This window comes from Dermochelys coriacea, chromosome 10, assembly GCF_009764565.3.
Source record: "Dermochelys coriacea isolate rDerCor1 chromosome 10, rDerCor1.pri.v4, whole genome shotgun sequence".
Lineage (NCBI taxonomy): Eukaryota > Metazoa > Chordata > Testudines > Dermochelyidae > Dermochelys > Dermochelys coriacea.
Window position 1 is genome coordinate 35,939,809 of NC_050077.1, and position 20,413 is coordinate 35,960,221.

A 20,413-nucleotide genomic window follows, 5' to 3' on the forward strand; every position below is an offset into this window, starting at 1 on the left:
CCCCCTGTGCTAGGCTGTGTGATCTTGGACAAGTCACTTATGAAACCAATGGTGCCTGCTGTGAATTTCCCCTGTGAGCACACCCCGCTGCTATTCCCAGGTACTTACCTTGCACGGCTCAGACAGTGGCTATCGAGGGCCTCTCTGCACTGGCGTAGGATCCGCAGGGTATGGGGGCTTGCTGAGTGTGGAAATCCAGAGAGGATCTCCCTGCCAGTGGGAGTAGGAGTAGGATCAATGGCAGAGAATATTAGCTCGGCATCTAGCATCAGTGGGGCCCTGTCAATAGGAAACAGTTAATGTTTGAAAAGGAATTTTTACATCTAACCTGATCCCTCCCCCTAGTAAACTCCCCCCAGGGGAAACTAACTAGTGTAATAAGCCACCCCCGAGACACACACGCACACACAACTCCAAACCAGCCTTCCCCATGCCTCACACTAAGCACGCTCCACTCCAGCCCAGCTGGTTTTGCTCCCAGCCTGCTCCGTCTGTGCACATTAAGGCGCTTTCTGGGTCTGAACTGCTTTTGGCAAGCTAGACTTCTGTTTGCCTAGTCGTCCCCCCCCCCCCCCGCTATCTCCTGCTCTCCCCCCCTTCTCCCCCTCCCCAGTCTAAACACTGCCAGGGACATTGCAAATCAGAAAAAAAGCCTCAAGGGCAAATCGGTACAAATGAGAGCAACCAAGGGGGGCGGGCGGTGAAGGCTTGTTGGATTGTGCTTCTGTTCCTGAGTTTGATGTATTTCTACAAACATATATATAAATGCTATGAAGGAATTGCTTTCATAACCACAACGCCCAGCTAGGCAGGGTACCAGCACAACTCACCAGGACACTGGCAGGTGCAAGCTTGGGGATCCCTCTCTCATCAGTGGGGGAAATACACCCAAAGCCCATCCAATCTACCTGCAGCTTTTACCTGCTGGCCCTCCTCCTGCCTTCTCCTGGTGATCAGAGGAGGTGAGGGCCCCCCCGGACAGACTAGTGAGTGGGGCAGTCGGGGGGTGATTCCGTAAGTCATAAAATTTTTATTATTTCTGGGCGAAGGGAGGGGGATGAGCATGGGACGGAAGAAGAGAATATTTGATAATTCTTCTCTCTCTGGCTTTCTACACAGGGCCAGGGGGAGGCAGAACCTCAGGGAAAGGAGAGAAAAGTTTTCAGAAAAATATTCAATTCTAGTAAAAGGAAAAAAAGTAGAGTTTGGGGATTTTTTTTTCCTAGATTTTTTCTCTCTCTCTCTGATTAGCAAAGAGAAAGAAGGGGACGTTAGTTGATGTTGAACATTTCAAAAGGACATGAAGTCAGCCAAGAGGCGGACAAGTCTGAAACACAGAGAGAGTAGTTAGAGCTATTTTAGTGTTAGTTAATTTGTGCATTTAGAGAGCATGGTGTTGGGGATTAAGAGTTAGATCAATAGCGAATTCGATGGGTATGTATGGTGGTAGAAAGGTAGACTGACAAGCTAGAGCTATGTATGTGCTATAATTGTATGTATTCTACATAGATAAGTGAGTACATGTGATAATAGATAGGAACACATATCTGTATAATTATATATATGAATTGTATATATATTTGTAGTTTTGTTGTAGCCGTGTTGGTCCCAGAATATGAGAGGGACAAGGTTAATATTTAATATTAATATGTTAATAGTTAATATTTTTCATTGGACCAACTTCTGTTGGTGAGAGAGACACGCTTTCTAGCTACACAGAGCTGAAGAGGAGCTGTGTGTAGCTTGAAAGCGTCTCTTTCACCAACTGAAATTGGTCTAATAAAAGATATTACCTACCCCACCTTGTGTCATTAATTGTATCTGTGTTAAATATTTGGATAAAAATCTTGCAAACAAAAACTGCAACAGCTTAAACTGTTTAATGCATTTAAAAAATAAACACTCTTTCTTTGATCCAATCTTCCAGTATCTTCTCAAGTATTTTAACTCCTTGTTATTATGAACGTTTGGCACTGAGGAGGTCAGATGTGGTCTTTCTGCTTGGATTCATCCCATAATGATCTGTCCAATTGCTTTAGTTGCTAATTTGCTCATGCGAGTCTTCAAAGAAAAGTTTGTTTCAAATTTGAGTTTCTTCCCCTCAGTGTGTGTTTCACTAAAAATGGGATCTGGTTTTCATTTATTTTTATCTCTATTTATCTATGCATCTATATCAAAATAGATATATACCCATACACTGTGTACTGTTTTAATGCTCTGTTTCCTGCAGACTTTAATTGCCACATTTCTAAACTCTGCTTTAAATAGTTTCATCTTAAATGGTCAAAGAGACAAGATTAATACAAGGTTAATACAAGATCAGATGACTCCATAAACCTATGTAAGCTGTAAGAAAGAAAAGAATCAAAAAAGCTGGAAGGGAAAGGGGAAGATTAGAAACAAGATTTAATCAAACCTATTATAGTTATAATTTTTTTCTTGAATCCTTCCTTACAATTGAATGTGATAGCAAGAAAATAAAATGTAATGTTGAATCTTTGAAGAAACTTGCTCACCTGAGTGAATAATCTAATCTGTCTAAAAATATTGCTTATATTACTGGTCATCCAAACACTTGGCAGAGACGAGAACGAAAATAGGAAAGCTAGGTTGGCAGATTCCAAACAAGTATATTGCAAAGATCAAAAATCCAGAGAAGGGGTGGTGCCGGGGTTGTGACTAATGGGTCTTTTGCACCCCAGCAAATCTACTGTTTCTGCTTAGCCATCATCATTCAAATGGCTTGCTTTGGGGGTGCTCTCACCCCAGATAAAAAGTATTCTGCTGCCCTTGCACCCATTGCCTGCAGTTTTTTAACAGGATAGTTTGTCCAGAGGCATATTTCAGATTTTAACGTTTCCAGGTTCAAGATTCTGTTAAAGGAGCTCTAAGGGCTTAACTTAACCAGTCACAGGTGGGGCGATACAGCTGTCCTCTTCTCATACACATTTCTAACCATTTCCTGTGACTGCTGGAATTTCATTTCCCTGACTGATTAAAAATTATCTTTGGGAGCAATCTGGTATTTTAAACAACATGGCAAAGAACTGTAGAATCTTCAGTGCTGAATATTCTGCACAGGGTGGTTCAAAGGCAACATTCCAAGTGGGAAACCAAAGGAAGTCCTCGTGCCCCTTGGTGTTAATTAAAAATAGCTCACCATGGCATTAACCCCTTCAGTACCACAGATGGTTTGCATGTGAGGGCCAAGAACTGACAGGACATGCACAAATTCTCCAAAACCTATACAAATGCAATTGCAGAATCATTTCCATGCCAGTCCTGTGGTTGTCCATTCACGTGACGTCTAATGGGTTAATGAATTTCCTATCCATCTTTATGCATCAGCTAATAACATTCTACAGTGTAAAGGCCTGTTGGCTTTGCCTCAGGCCTTTATTATTGTACCCGGTCATTACTTGACCAGTACAGACCTCACAGGCTTTAATGCCTAAGCAATGCCTCCTCATGTTACTTGCCTGTTCGGCAATTCAGACTCAGCTTCTGGCTAAAGTTCTTTCCTCCAATCTCTGTGCCCTGCATGGTGATGGTGCTCAATCAATAATAATATTGTTATTAACTATACTGATTGTTCATAAGCTGAGTGACACTTGCCTCTTTCTGTGCCAAGAGAAGAAACTCAAACTACAATAAGCAAAATATAGCCTGGGTCAACTAAAGAAATTGCCTTGATCTGAGTAAAAAAACAAGCTAAAGATAGTTCTACCAGCTGGGATTCTGGGTGCCAGAACTGCAGGCAGCTGGGCAACTGGGAAAAATTTTCCTGCACGGGACAAATTACTGTTTGCAGGGAAGCTGTCTGGGAAGAAACTGCTTTGAGCTGTGCCAGTTCTCTGCGGTCAAATACACACAACAGACAGCTACTCTTCAAATATTGTCATGTCTCGTAGCTTCGCCTCCCCTAACTATACTTAGGCTTGGCAGAATTCACTTTTTAAAAATAATTTCAACGGATAATTTTTATTTTTAAGCATTTTTTTCATATTATATATTTAAATTTCCACAGTTGGGCAAAATTATGGGTTTTAAGCATTTTTCCTATGTTTATCTATTTCCGTTTTCACACAATTTTAGAGGAAATGATTTGGGGGTCAAATACTAATTATTCAATGACAGCAGATATTGATATTCAAAAACTTAAAACTTTATAACTGTTAAAGCACAAATTGTCAACATCACATGCCAAAATATACAAAATAAATATCTTTCAATCAAATTCTAAGAATTTCTCACACAGCAGTTTCTTCCTTTGTATCTGTAAATTTTAATTATTATCAATGGAAATATTTTTCATGGGCTTGTGTGTCTGTGCAGTGAAATCGATCTTTACCAACATTTACTTATAAAAATCTAACACTTCTGTCTGAAAATATTTCACCCACTATTGTCACAGCTACCTAGGGTGACCAGACAGCAAGTGTGAAAAATCTGGACATGGGGTGAGGGGTAATAGGTGTCTATATAAAGACAAAGACCCAAATAGCAGGACTGTCCCTATAAAATCGGGACATCTGGTCACCTTACAGCTAACCCCTATGATTCCAGTCCTCATGAGAGATAAGAGGAACAAACATTATTCTTTCTGTTTGTGCTGGTTGTGCCTAGTCAATTTCAACCTTTTCTTCTGTTCATTGGTTTCCCCTGCTGTCTGTATAGGTTTTAAACAGGAACAGGAAAATGTGTTTGTATTTTTAAAAATAGGAAAATGTGATTGTAAAACCACTGAAATCGGGGCTAGGGCAGGACCTGGGATTGCTTTGCATTCGTTTTTTTGAACTGAGTAGATTTTAAATGGATTGTGTCCCTTTAAAGTATAAAATGTCCCAATGAACTGCTAATGACAGCAGAGTGATATATCATTATTTCTGTGTCAAAGGACCGTAGTTCTGTAGTTTAAGTGTCCAAATTTAATTTTGGGGTTTTTTTTTAAGCAATACAAAACCTACAATAGAAGAAATGCTTTCATTGTTAGTTAAAAACCACTTTCAATGCAAACCGTTGTTTGCTTGGATTTAAACATTCCCCTTCACTGGCTGCAACCCAAACATTGCAGCCTTGAGCAAGTGCCTGGGAACCAGAAAAGGAAACCAGCTAGCAACAAAAGTGAAACTGACCAGAGGGCTCTCATTGGCCAAGCGGAGTGGAATGCAAACAAAGAAACAAATTGCACAAATGGTGAGGGGGAGCATAGGGGTCAGATTCTCAGCTGGTGTCATTTGGTGTAGCTCCAGAGAAGTCAATGGATTTACAGCCGCTGAAGATCTAGCTACAAGATGTGGAAAATTCAATTTATTTTTAAATAATCTTCAGTCTCACCAACAGCACAGATAAGGAAATGTGTCTATTAAAAAGGCAAGGTTTTTCTCCTGACAGTATCCCTTTAGTCTATAATCCAAATGCTAAATATTATTATTATAGCTTCCTATAATTAATAAGTAGAATAATGTTTTGTGAAAATAAACAATATTTTCTAAAGGTGGTAGATGGCTAAAGCAACTGACTCGCCTGGGCTAACAAAGTTCTATTTATCTGATGCCTGGGAAGTTCTCTTTCCTTTTTGCACTCTCCTCTGGTAAGAAATTGGGGAGCCCTGTATCTCATCCAGTTGGATTTCCCAGGAGATGGTCACCATTTGGAATTTTCTGAGTCTACCTTCTTGAGACTCAAAACTATTCTTATGGTGCAATGGATTCTATGTGGACACCAGTGTATCTTGCTCATGGTATGAAGGGGGGGATGGGGAAAGAGGTCAAGAGGTTTTATTTCTAGCTCTGCCCCGTCTCACTGTGTGACCTTGGGTAAGTCATTGACTCTCTCTTTGATTCCCAATCTGCAGAAAAAGGATAATAACAGATATCCCGTGAGTGGGGAAGGACTATTATCTCCACTGAGGATTTGAAGTCACTAATTAATTAATTGTCCCCTAGATTCACTAATGTCTGCAGCACTCTGAGGTCTAGGTATGGAAGGATCTTTGGATCTGCAAATCAGAGCTATGTGAATTACAGAGTTTTTGGCTCACTGGCCATTCCAAACATTTTAAAAATTTCTTTCCAGTCAACCTGAAAACTAATTATTTTGAAATTTTCTGTGAATCAAAAAGTTAAAAATTAAATAGGCCAAATGCAATGTTTCAATTTTGACCATTTTAAAATTTGTTTGATTGGTTCTTTAATAAAAGTATAGGACATTTTTAAGTGACGAGTCATTTTGAACCAAAGAGAACAAATATTTAGATTTTTTTTAGGGGATTTTTTTGACTGAAACAATTTGGCAAAAGTGGCACAAATTCACGAAACATTTCTATATCTGCATTTTTTGGCAGAAAAAAGCTTCAGCTGAAAAACTTTGCTCAGCTCTCGTGCAAAGAGGTAGGAGGCAGTGGTTAACCTGGCACAGGGCTGAGATCTCACATTTGAGGGCAGGGTGCCATTTTCCTTAAGATGCACCCGGAGGGACCTGGGCTTTTTGTTTGTTTTTCTCTCCTTTTGGCACACTGAGCAGGTACTGTCCATTAGGTGCAGGTGTGTGTCTCCAACAAGCATGATTCCTGGCTGGTGAAGAAGAGCCCTCGGGCACTACAGGATGGTGGGCCTTCCTGTCATCATCTTTTATGTATCAATTCCCGTAGCCATGTCCTTGCACATTTCGATCCTTGCTGACTCTCTGCAGCCAATCAGAACTTTTGAACAGGGATGAATTTAGCCCGGTGTTTCCAAAATGCAGCAATAATATCCTGTTTCTAGTAGCACTTTGTTAATGGAGACCTGTCCCAGTGGATAACCAGCCAGGGGACACAAATGTCAACACCCGTAGTGAGGAGGCAGCCTGAATAAAGAGATGTGCTTTTGCTGTCCCTCTAAATGGGGCAAAACTTGGTCTCTGATGGATCTTGACTGAGAGCATATCCTAGAGACAAAGACTCCTGGGTAAGAACACTGATTTTCAAAAGTTTAAAACCCTCTTTGAATACCTGCATCACTTTCTGTGAGGCCACTGTCTATCTCACTGGAGTTGCCATTTTGCTGGTCAGATGATGTAAGTTAAGTCACAGTAAATGCAGCTCATCACTCCAATGTACAAGATTTCCAAAGTACCTGGAAGGTCAATTCTATTAATTTAATGGTTAATTCAGCTAATATGTTTGCTAAATAACATAACGCACCACCATTACATTAAGCAATTTAAATATGTAAATTATAAAATGGACATTGGAGCAACTCCTACTTTGAAAGACACCTCATTCCTGAGCTGCTGTGCCACATCAGAGACTGATCTAGGCCTGTGCCAAGTGCCAGGGCCTCAGTGCTGATTCTTGTTCTGACACTAGGGGTTAGGGCAAAATTTTCAAAGGTGCCTCAGACAGTTAGGAGCCTAAGTCCCATTGTCAAAAACGCAAAATATTTCACTTGGGAGGGAAAAATCCAAGACATAGCTACAAAATGAGAATAACTAGCTAGGTAGTAGTGTGATGGGCTGTGCACTGTGTTTCAAGTGGCCAAATCAGTGCTTTAACCAGTCAGACATTTATAGTCACTAAAAACATTGTTCACCCCAGAGGTTATTCCTCCATGATAAATGTGTCACAGTCAATGTCTGCCAGATGGATCCCCTACACCATGGTGGCCATTCAATGAGATTTCTTCACTTACTCAGCCTCCTCTAGATATCACCGGAAAGTCTTCGTCCTCATGAACCAGGGTCCAGCACTCATTCACTCACAGCATTTGAGCATCTCCAGATGCTGTTGGAATAATACTCCATTTGCATACAGAACACATTGTCTTCTCCAGTGTCTACTTTGGCTATTAGCAAATGTTGTGTCCCTGCTGTTTTCATAACCAGGGGCTGCACGATTCAAGCTTTTAAGCATTAATTGTGGGACATAGCGAGGGTTATTTGCCATAAGAAAATGCCAATAGTTCTGATTAAGAGAGGAAAACATGGGATGGAGGGGGCAGAACGGTTGCTTAGCAAGGCAGAATGTGATCTTTGCATCTGGAGAGGAAGCAGCCCTGTTCTGCTCACCTCAAAAACTCACCCCTTAAGGAAACTGGATTTTAAAATGAGTTTGTATGTTAAAGTGATCAGAGGAGAGCCTCCAGCTGGGAAGTCACATCTGTGTGATGGAAACTGTTCTGGGATCCCAACATCAGAAACTTTAAATCAGGTCCCACCCTGCTTTACACTTTACTCTCAGTTGGCATCTATAGAGCCACATGCTATGTCCTCTTTTCTCCAGCTGTTCCCCATAGCTCCTTGAAAAGAGGCCTAGAATTTCCCCCAATTCCTCCTCACTGGATCATCTAGCTTCTCCAAGAGTCACCGAATCTTCACACCATTTCTACTAATTCTTGTTTGTTTGTTTTCCCATGCATAGTGGGCTCAGCACATGTGTCCCATGGCCAAGACATATTACCAAGACTCTCCATTTTTGTGCTGCCTTGTAGTTACAGCTGTGATGGGTTGGACCCCTTAAGTTGCCACCTTATGTGCTGAGATACCACTGAGCTCGCCTGTTCTGCCAGCCAGGGCACCCTTTTTACCTGTCTTGTTCAGCCAGGCTATTAAGCCTCCTCCAGCACACAAACAGGCAGGGCCACACCCAACAGCAAAATGACACAGACACTGAAATCAGCTCTGGGGACTCAGGTTAAGGGACTTGCCCCAGCACTCAGGTGTCCAACTCCCTGGGGTGCAGACCCAAAGGTATATTATGAAATCCGCCTCCTTCCTCAATGTGGAGGAAGGTATGCACACCCCTCCTCCCCCACAGTTATGAATTGCACAAACTGGGTTATATTATAAACAAGAAATAAGTTTATTAACTATAAAAAGCAGATTTTAAGTGGTTAAAGGGGTAGCAAACAGAACAAAGCAGATTACTAAGCAAATAAAACAAAACACTCAAACTGAGCTTGTTTCACTAAAGAAATTGGTTACAAACAGTAATTTCTCACCCCAGATATTGTTGCAGGCAGATTATAGAAAGTCTTGAAAGGCAGCTGCACTGACCTGCAGCTTGAGACTTCAGTATTTCCACTCACAGACTGGACGCTGTTCAACCCTTCTCCCCGCAGTTCAGTTCTAGCTTTCAGGTGTTTTTCAGTGTCTCTTTCGGTGGGGATGCAGAGGAGAACCCTGATGATATCACGCCTCTGCCTTATATAGCTCTTGTGTATGGCAGGAACCCTTTGTCTCCCAGTGGAAGAACACTGGCATTCCAAGAAGTAGATCCAGTACCAGGTGACTCAGACCCATGTCTCCACAGGGCTGTGGCAGCCATTACTCATAGGCTGTCTGGAGCGACCACAGGAAGACTAAGCTCTTTCACAGTCCATTGTCTTTGCTAATGAGCCATTAGCCCTGTCTGGCTTTTCCATTGTTGTACCTGAAGGGCTAGTTGGTGGTGACACCCAAAGTAACACATTTGAAATTCGGATACATAGTCAATATTCCTAACTTCAGATATAGAAATGATACAGGTAGACGGATTGGATAATCACATTCAGTAAATCATAACCTTTCCAATGATAACTTACATGAGCTATCTTGCATAAAGAATATCTCAGTTATGTCATATCCATATCATAAGCATATTTTCATTAAAGAATATTGAGTGAAATGTCACAAGTAGTTCTGCTGAAAAGGAACTGGAGGGTAGAGTGGAGCACAAATTGAATATGAATTGACAATGTGATGCGGTTGCAAAAAAGGTGAACATCATTCTCAGGTGTATTATATACAGAAATATTGTAAATAAGACATGGGAGATAATTGTCCTGATCTACTCACGGCTTGTGAGGCCTCAGCTGGAGACTTGTGTCCGGCTCTGGGCACCACACTTTATCAAAGATGGGGACAAATTGGAGAGAGTCCACAGGAGAGCAACAAAAATGATAAAAGATTTAGAAAACCTGACCTATGAGGAAAGGTTAAAAAAACTGCACATTTAGTCTTGAGAAAAGAAGACCGGGGAGGAACCTAACTTAATATCTGCTAAAGACTGTTATAAAGAGGACTGTGATCAATTGTTCTCTATGTCCACTGAAGGCAGGACAAGAAGAAATGGGTGTAATTTGCAGCAAGGGCAATTTAGGTTAGATATTGGGAATAACTTTCTAGCCATAAGGGGAGTTAAGCTCTGGAATAGGCTTTCAAGGGAAATTGTGAAATCAATGGAGGCTTTTAAGAACAGGTTAGACAAACACCTGTCAGGGATGGTCTAGGTTTACTTGGTCCTGTTTCAGTACAGGGGGCTGGACCAGATGATCTCTCACAGTCCCTTCCAGCTCTACATTTCTATGATTCTATAACTCCAGGAGATGGGGCTTTAAGGAAAACACCAAATAGTGTGAGATTTGCGCTAATGTTACAAGAGTAGGCAACAAGGGCAAATGCAAGGCTATTACTGAACTGAAATGAAGAACACAGCTGCTACTGGAATAAGCAATTAACTGAAATCTCTATTTCTGGGCATTTCACATGGCTGGGGGCTTTCAGTTTGCTGACAATATTGGGCCTTGCTGAAAAATTAAGGGCTGGTCATGTGATAAAAAGTTCTACAATCCCCTCACCCCTGAGGACTGTGGCACCACTCTATTGGCTGACAGGAGGTACCTGAAAGGCTCCATCCCCTTTCCAGGGTGACAATGGTATAGCTGTGAGGGGCTTTTCTATTCTGCTGTATCCTCATCGGACATATGGTCCAGAACTGACTGTGCAGGGAATTGGCTCTGCTGATTTCTCCTCTCCTACCCCAACCACAAGGTCTGCTGGGGTGGAAGGGATGATCCAGGAGCTGTCCCTTTGCCCACTCCGTGGTGGGCTCAGCCAAGCAAGAGGTCCTGCTGGGGGTAGGTAAGGGGCGATCTTTTGATCAGCATTCTATACATTTTGCCCAAGTGTAGCCAGAGCAAGCAGTGCACTAACCAATCAGAAGAATTCAGTGTGAGAGCCCAAAGCAAGGAACAGATGTCATTCCACTGGAATTATGGGCTTGTCTACACTGGCACTTTACAGCACTGCAACTTTCTCGCTCAGGGGTGTGAAAAAACACACTCCTGAGTGCTGCAAGTTTCAGCACTGTAATGTGCCAGGATAGACAGTGCACCAGCACTGGGAGCTGCACTCCCAGTGCTGGTAGCTATGCCCCACGTGGAGGTGGGAGCTCTCTCCCAGCACTGGTGCTGTGACTACATAAGCCACATTAATATGCTGCCATGGCAGCGCTTTAATATTGCCAGTGTAGACACGCTCTTACTAAAGAGATGAAGGGAATGAGGTGCTCAACTCCCACCAGAAATGCTTTTGATCTGGGTCAGCTTCTGATCTAATATACATCAGTGTGAATCTGGAACGGAGCCACTAGGAATTTGAACAGCAGCACTGCTATTTTTATGGGGGTGTAATTTTGTTTTGTAAATAGACAAGTCATCTCTCTTAGGTACTAATCTGACCCCCATGGCCACAGCATCTGAGCACCTCACAGTCTTTAACAAGCAAATCCTCACAATGCCACTGTGAGGCAGAGAAGTGTCATTATTCCCATTTCACAGCCAGGGAACAGAGGCACAGAGAGATTCAGGAACTTGCTGAAGGACATGCAGCATGCTGGTGACAAAGCAGGGACTTGAACTCAGTCTGCTGAGACCAAGCCTAGTACCCTAATCACTGAACTGTCCTTCCTTCCTCTTGCACCTTTTGTTGTGGCCAGCTATAAATGTAAGGGGCTGACAACCCTACTTCAAAAGGGGGGCAAATATTTAACAATGCTCACAAGTACCTAGTGAAATAGTCACAGTTTTTTCCTTGGAATCCACAGCACACAGCAAATCTCCATTGTTCTCCTTTGGTTTTCATGAACCAGACTGAATTCATGCATCCGTGGGACTCAGTCCAGTTCCTTGTGGACAGGTATCCTCATCATAGAAATCATCACTACAGTTGGCACTGACTGCCTTGGCAGAGAGGCCAAGGGCTGAAAGGGGGAGGAGAATGAAGCACCATCTCACCCCTAGAGGGGGTGCCTCCAGGGCAGGAGGGGAACACATTTGTGGGACATTGTTGCGGTAACCTGACCAGCTACTGACCAGGCTGTAGCCATTCTGTGTACAGACGATCTGCCTCTAGAGCCATCTGACTGGTGCCTTCCCCCAGCAGTAAATTCACTACCAAACAATTACATCAAGGTAAACTAATCTGGAGTGAATAGAAATTATAACTAACAATACGAGTTAATACGCGGCACCTCTCACACTATATGGGTAGAAATGACCCCATGCAGAGAGCCAACACAGATACCATGCAGTGCTGAAGTTCCATTTCAGCTCTATTCTCGGGTATCTAAGTGCTGCACAGGTTTGCAGCAGCTCTTAACACGCGGGTGAATTTCAACCTAGGAGAATACCAGTGTATATTGGCTGGAATCAGTATTTTGTTATCTTCTTGCTCTAAAACATTCATAGCAAATGAACAGTCAAGGAGCAGCCATCTAGCTGGCATGGTCATGATGATCAAGACACATGTGTAGGCCAAGAAAGTCCCAGGAAGACAGATCCCTGCCCAGGTGCCAATTGGTAATGCCCACTTCCACCCCAGGCACACGAAAGGAATGTTCTGTTCTTCCGATTTCACTTCCTGTCCTCAGAATGTTCCCTGTGAGATTCCCACCACCATGCCAGATAATGCAGGTAGCAAGCCCCAGGAAGATCACCTGAAACCTGAGTACTCAAAAGTGATAGGGAACCATGTACCAGCTTTGCCTGAAAGTGCTAGCCCTTTGCCAACAGCTTGTTGTAATGCGCTGGCTTTCAAGGCATGAGGGAGGGATATTGTTCTCTTGTGGTTGGGATCACAGAGAGGTTAAGGGACACCTTCTTTAGCTCAAGTTGTAGAGGCCTGTATTTTGGAAAGGAAGGACTTAAATACAGCCATTGACATTTTTCGTTCATATAATTTTTTTTATGAGAAAAGGCATTTTTCATCAAAATGGAAATTTCAGATGGAAATATGTATTTTCAACCATAAGTTTGGAAGTTTCACCCCAAAAATAGAAAACCAAAAATTTTGCAGTGAAAAAATTTTTGTCCGAAGAGTGAAAAGATTTTGTTTTAAAGGCCAATATTTTCTGGTTTTGGCCAAACCATTTTCAGGTTTGGGTCTCTCATTTATTTGTCAAAAACTCAAAAAACTCTGAGGCAAAATTTTGACGAAAACAACAAAAAAATTACCTAAATTTTTAGCAGGAACAAAATCCATTTCCCTACCAGATCTGGATTCAAGGTCTACTCCCAGTTGCCCACTCCTTTGGAGGGTAGGGGAAATGTATCTAATCGTACGTCTGTGGTCTGCAGACCATTGAGCCTTTGCACTGTGATACTTTGTCTGTGGTGGGAGTGAGACAGGATGAGGAAAAGTCTTGACATATTTCAGTTTGAATTTTGTTAATAATCAATCAGACCCAGTGTAGAGGCTGCACACTCAGACCCTTGTAAGGTGTCCACCTATGCTTCAAGGGAAGAAAGGACAAATTCAGGGCAGAGTTGACTAGTAAGGGGCAACATCCCACCATGGTAGAGTCATAATACAAAAACATACATTTGTACAATACTGCTATGTATGACCCTTTGCATGATCATTGCTGAAATACAGGACAAAGGGTGTCCTGCATTGACTTGATGTGGCAGGGGAGATATTTGGCAGTAGATAAGGGACATCCTTTAGAAGAAAGGGTGGGGGAATCCCCCTAGCTCTAGAATGCAAGCCCCTAGTCACTCCCTAGTGATTGCTCTATCATTAGCATCAGCATCATCATGACAAATCTCAAAGGGAAGTAGACCCTTTGTAGATCAAGCACCAGGTGGGTCAACATGTAGCTAGGTCCTTAAAGGTGGTCTGACTGGAGATTCAGTTTATGTCCGTCATTGGCAATCTTAGCGCACTACCAAAGCTTATGGTGACCATGTGATTGCTGTCTGCGTAGCAGAATTCCTTGGTAAATATGCTTCATAATTTTTTGCTCTTCTAGCCTAATAACATGTCTGTACTAAGAAAGCCACCAAAACTGAACCAGTGCTGGTGGAGGTGTTTGGGGATTCGCTACAAATATCTTCATTTCTGAGATTTCCATCCCGATGAGTCGAAAGAATAGTAAATATGGCAGGCGACCAGCTTGGCTTAATGGTGAAATCCTAGCGGATCTTAAACATAAAAAAGAAGCTTACAAGAAGTGGAAGCTTGGACATATGACCAGGGAAGAGTATAAAAATATTGCTCGGGCATGTAGGAAAGATATCAGGAGGGCCAAATCGCACCTGGAGCTGCAGCTAGCAAGAGATGTCAAGAGTAACAAGAAGGGTTTCTTCAGGTATGTTGGCAACAAGAAGAAAGCCAAGGAAAGTGTGGGCCCCTTACTGAATGAGGGAGGCAAGCTAGTGACAGAGGATGTGGAAAAAGCTAATGTACTCAATGCTTTTTTTGCCTCTGTTTTCACTAACAAGGTCAGCTCCCAGACTGCTGTGCTGGGCAACACAAAATGGGGAAGAGATGGCCAGCCCTCTGTAGAGATAGAGGTGGTTAGGGACTATTTAGAAAAGCTGGACGTGCACAAGTCCATGGGGCCGGACGAATTGCATCCGAGAGTGCTGAAGGAATTGGCGGCTGTGATTGCAGAGCCCTTGGCCATTATCTTTGAAAACTCGTGGCGAACGGGGGAAGTCCCGGATGACTGGAAAAAGGCTAATGTAGTGCCCATCTTTAAAAAAGGGAAGAAGGAGGATCCTGGGAACTACAGGCCGGTCAGCCTCACCTCAGTCCCTGGAAAAATCATGGAGCAGGTCCTCAAAGAATCAATCCTGAAGCACTTAGAGGAGAGGAAAGTGATCAGGAACAGTCAGCATGGATTCACCAAGGGAAGGTCATGCCTGACTAATCTAATCGCCTTTTATGATGAGATTACTGGTTCTGTGGATGAAGGGAAAGCAGTGGATGTATTGTTTCTTGACTTTAGCAAAGCTTTTGACACGGTCTCCCACAGCATTCTTGTCAGCAAGTTAAGGAAGTATGGGCTGGATGAATGCACTATAAGGTGGGTAGAAAGCTGGCTAGATTGTCGGGCTCAACGGGTAGTGATCAATGGCTCCATGTCTAGTTGGCAGCCGGTGTCAAGTGGAGTGCCCCAGGGGTCGGTCCTGGGGCCCGTTTTGTTCAATATCTTCATAAATGATCTGGACGATGGTGTGGATTGCACTCTCAGCAAATTTGCGGATGATACTAAACTGGGAGGAGTGGTAGATACGCTGGAGGGGAGGGATAGGATACAGAAGGACCTAGACAAATTGGAGGATTGGGCCAAAAGAAATCTAATGAGGTTCAATAAGGATAAATGCAGGGTCCTGCACTTAGGATGGAAGAATCCAATGCACCGCTACAGACTAGGGACCGAATGGCTCGGCAGCAGTTCTGCGGAAAAGGACCTAGGGGTGACAGTGGACGAGAAGCTGGATATGAGTCAGCAGTGTGCCCTTGTTGCCAAGAAGGCCAATGGCATTTTGGGATGTATAAGTAGGGGCATAGCGAGCAGATCGAGGGACGTGATCGTTCCCCTCTATTCGACACTGGTGAGGCCTCATCTGGAGTACTGTGTCCAGTTTTGGGCCCCACACTACAGGAAGGATGTGGATAAATTGGAAAGAGTACAACGAAGGGCAACGAAAATGATTAGGGGTCTAGAGCACATGACTTATGAGGAGAGGCTGAGGGAGCTGGGATTGTTTAGTCTGCAGAAGAGAAGAATGAGGGGGGATTTGATAGCTGCTTTCAACTACCTGAAAGGGGGTTTCAAAGAGGATGGCTCTAGACTGTTCTCAATGGTAGCAGATGACAGAACGAGGAGTAATGGTCTCAAGTTGCAATGGGGGAGGTTTAGATTGGATATTAGGAAAAACTTTTTCACTAAGAGGGTGGTGAAACACTGGAATGCGTTACCTAGGGAGGTGGTAGAATCTCCTTCCTTAGAGGTTTTTAAGGTCAGGCTTGACAAAGCCCTAGCTGGGATGATTTAACTGGGACTTGGTCCTGCTTTGAGCAGGGGGTTGGACTAGATGACCTTCTGGGGTCCCTTCCAACCCTGATATTCTATGATTCTATGATTCTATGATTCTATGATCATGTCCTGACATGGAGCAACTGACTGCTCTAGCTGACCACCAAATAGTCCTGGCTTGGCTAGTGAAGGAGGTGGGCCTGGGAGATGGCTCAAAGTGCTAACTAAGGGAATGGGGAATAGAGAGAGAAAATGTTCATCTAGGAGTTCTCCCAGGATGGCAGATGTCTCGCCCCCACCCCAGCTCTAGAATTTCTACAAAGATGTAGAGATGCTCTTTGTAAAAATTCTCTGTGCTAGAGACAGCCCAAACCACAGAGCTCCAACTCAGCTTTGGGTCACGCCAAGCTTCAGGGGTGTTTGCATGAGGATTTGGGCTCATTATAAAGAGTCATACCTGAAGTTGGAATCTAGGTCCAGATTTGGATTCTAAACACCTCTGGCTGCTGGGGATATTTCTAGCTGGGTTTGTGGTTTGGGCCACTCTAAATAAAACATGGACATTCATCCACATGAGCCATTAAATTAACTTGATTTATTATAATTAGAATGAAATTTCTTGCTGGTGAAACATTCCTGGAGACTGAGTCCTCTGTCCATAGAACAGCTCCAGCATGGGCAGCAGCAGGACAACCTTTCCACACACATCACTCCACCAGTATGCTTCTACATTGGCCTGGAGAAACAGCGAGTAGGAGGCTGGGATAGTTCAGTCTCCATGCTCTGTCCAACTCTCAGCTTCTCTGCTGAAACTACTGCTAAGGGGAGCCTCTAGTGCCAGCTGGGATTGTGAATTCTGTGGTGTAGAAACCAATTTGAGACCACTGCGGCATTTCACTCAGGCTCTTGGATGGTTGTTATTTGGTAGTGACTTTCAGTCACTGAAGAACTGGGTCACATCAGAACTGAAGTGAAAGGCTCTATCACTCATTTCCAACCCCTGAGCCAGCCAGTCCTCTGTTTTTGCCACTAGTCCACATTGTTAGTTGCTATTGAAATGTGGGGACAAAATGTAGATCGGATGCTAAACAAGAGCATGAGCCTGAACATGCTCTTCCTTCTTTGAAATCTTCAATCCCTGGTTAGACGTTCCAGAAAGTTCCAGGCTATCTCAGTCCCTTGCTCTGAGGAGCAGGTTCCATAACTTCATTCTCCACCATCCTACACCTTGTCCATGGTAGAGACTGGCATTGCTGTGAAGGGACCATCATGATCATCCAGTCTGACCTCGTGCATAACACAGGTCCTAGAATCTCACTCAGTGATTCCTGCATCCAACCCAATAACTTCTGAATGAACTAGAGTGTATGTTTTAGGAAGAAATCCAGTCTTGATCTGAAGGAGAGTTTACCACATCCCCAGTAATCTCTTCCAATGGCTAATTACCCTTGAAGTAAAAAAATGGTGTCCTATTTTCCACTTGAATTTTGCTGACTTCAGCTTCCAGTCATTGATCTTGTTCTCCCTCTGCTTAAAGAACCCTCTAGTATCTAGTATCAGATACTGTTTCCCTGTGAAACTGGTTACAATTCGTGATATACATAACAGGCTCCTACCTAGGTTATTAGACCAGTACCAATGTGGGCAGGATGTGTTGAGAAGGCACAAAGCAACAAGCAGAGAAGGAACCTGGAGGGGGATGTAACAACTGGAAGAATCTCAAGAGAAGTTCCATTCACAACATTTCAAGTCTAGCGTGGCTGCCAGGGAGTCAACCAGCAATAAAATCCCAAAAGGAGCAGAAGAGATAAAGTAATGAATCAAGGATGACCTGAGGGAGCTCCAGAATACTTCAGATGTGGTGCCAGATTTCAGCAGATGGAACAGAGAGACCAAGCATCTTACTGCTCAGACGGATTGTGTTTCCTAGCCCATTCTCACCATATTCTCTAATTTATTATCTCCAGATGTCCCTTTTGACGCCAGCATTGGGCACTGTCTCCTTTCAGCCTCTTCATTCCTCATCCCTGCTGCTGACATACTGAGTGTGCATACATTAGCCAGCGAGTCATGGACACACAGCTGCACACCTTCACTTTGACACTATTGCAGTCTTCCCACATCTGGAAGCTTGTTTACTACAGAACCATTGAATCAGGCAGCTGGAAGCCTTCAGTCTCACACAACTCCATTACCATTTAAGAGCAGGCTGGACATGGGAAAACAAACTCCCCATAACGGAAGCAGCAGTACACAGGCGTTCCTTACTGTGACCTTGTTCAGGTGGTCAGCTTAATCTGGGAAGAAGTTCTAACTACTGTGTAATGGGAACTGCCACCCCCCTAAGGGCTGAGATAGAAAATGCAGTAACAGGATCAGACAGCTGGAGGTAATGAGGTGGCTGGTGAGCTCATTAAATGTGCCACCTAGAAAGATAGAATCTTATGCTCAAGAACTTTAAGGCTGCAAGGAAAATGGGGTAAAGGCTAGGTGAGTGGTTCAAAGCAATACTTCTGTTTATCCTCCGCTGTAGAGAACAGGTTTTAAGTGGCAGTGAGAACTCCAGACTGGTTTCATTTCTCTTGCAGGCTAAGAAATGCTGCTGTGTGGCCCAGAAGGAGTGAAAAAGAAGGTGGACAGGGTTATTTATTATTTGTTGTGTGACAATGTGATTGGAGCTGTAGTTTCCGAAATGAGACACGAAGCTCTCCCTTGTGAATTTACAATCAATCTGAAACACAGACAGCTACAGACGATTCACACTTTGGTGGCAGAAGTTGGAAGCCAAAATGTTTAGGGGAGATCAGTGCTGTTGAACTGATATCGGAACAAGCACATGGGTCATGGAACATAGAAGACTTAATTTAATGATACAGAGAAAAGCAAATGTGCCCTAGCAGTGACTCTGGATGCTGCAGGCTCCATCACTGTATGTTGGGGGGAGCAGCCTCACCAGTAAATTGCATTGGAAGGTAGGAAAGTGAGTACCCCTAGGTAGCATGAACCATCAATTGGTGGCAATGGAGCTTGAAGACGATCAGATAGCCTTATCTCCACACTGGCGTTTGGGGAGTGTTCAAATAGTTAAGATACTGAGTAAAAACAAATAGGGCTGGTCAATAATTTTCTGTCCAAACTTTTTTTGACAGAAAAATGGGTTTTTGACTAAACAAATTTTCATGGAAGGTGTCTGCTTTCCTCAAAACATATTTTTTGCCAGAAAACGAAAAGAACCCCCATAAAACTAACCATTTGGGGGTTTTAACCAAAAATTGTTTGTTTTTTGTCCAAAAATGTTCATGGATTTCAAGTTTTTCAAAAATTTTCCATGGAGAAAACTTCCTATTTTCTGACCAGCTCCATAAGCAAAGGCATGCTGGGGTCTGGCTGCATGAAGATGGGCTCCATTTCAGTGGGAGATGGAGCAGACTGGCCAAAGTAGGCCCCGCAGCGAAAACACACACCATGGGAAAAATGGTTCATATTGATCAGAATTTGTATGAGCTTGAAAAATCCCTCCCCCTCCTCTCTGCCTTGTTCTGTTCTTCTGTTTCAGTATCAGTCAAAGCAAGAGGCAAAGGAAGGTGAACTGGGGCAGGGTCGTTACAGGTGGCACTTTCCATGATGGAGTGATGGGCCATAGAATGTCCATCACTGGGACCACCTGCAGCTTGTAGCATGGAAAGTACTTTTTTTTTTGTTCCTTTGGTTTAGATAGTAATTTAAACTGCAGGCTCCTTAGGGAGAGGTGATTGTGTTTGCCTCCCTGTCAACGAATAATAATGTTGGGGGAACATAAATGCTTCTCCCATTCTCACTATCTTCTTGCCCTTGATCATTTTTCAGGGCCATGTCCAAAAGAGCAGGCATGTGGCCCGCTCTGTCTGTCTAGCAGGGAGGAGGGGAACAGAAGAACCTGGTGCATCATGATGGCCATTGTCCAACTTTGGGATTTCAGCCCGAGCAGTCTGCAGGTGCGCACATGTGTGTGTGTTTTAGCCTGTGCACATCCTGTGGAGGGTGACGGGTATGTAGTGTGAGGCGTGTGTACGGGGGTATGTCTATGATGGCAAGCAGAGTGCTGGGCAGGAACAATTTGGGGTGTAGTAGGAGTGTACAAAAGTGAGAAATTAACAGAATAATGATCCTTTTTCAATCCAACGATCTCAATGCACTTTACAAAACATTAATAAGGTCTGCAACTGCATCCATACCTGCCTAAAGCTCTCCTCAGACAGGTTGAGATCATTATTCCCATTTTACAGATGGGGAAACTCAGACACAGAGAGATTGTGACTCCCTCGAGGTTAAAAAATAAATTGCTGACCAGGCTGGGAATCCAGGAGA

General features: G+C 43.4%; 1 protein-coding gene across 1 annotated transcript in view; it reads left to right on the top strand.

Moving 5' to 3' along the window:
- Positions 1–716: 716 nt before the first annotated feature.
- The window catches only part of PRR35 (proline rich 35), a 41,462-nt gene continuing 21,765 nt past the window's right edge, over positions 717–20,413 (top strand). The window contains exon 1 of the mRNA XM_043494061.1: positions 717–1,014. The gene's annotated coding sequence lies outside the window, so the exon portion shown is untranslated. The remainder of the gene's footprint in view (positions 1,015–20,413) is intronic.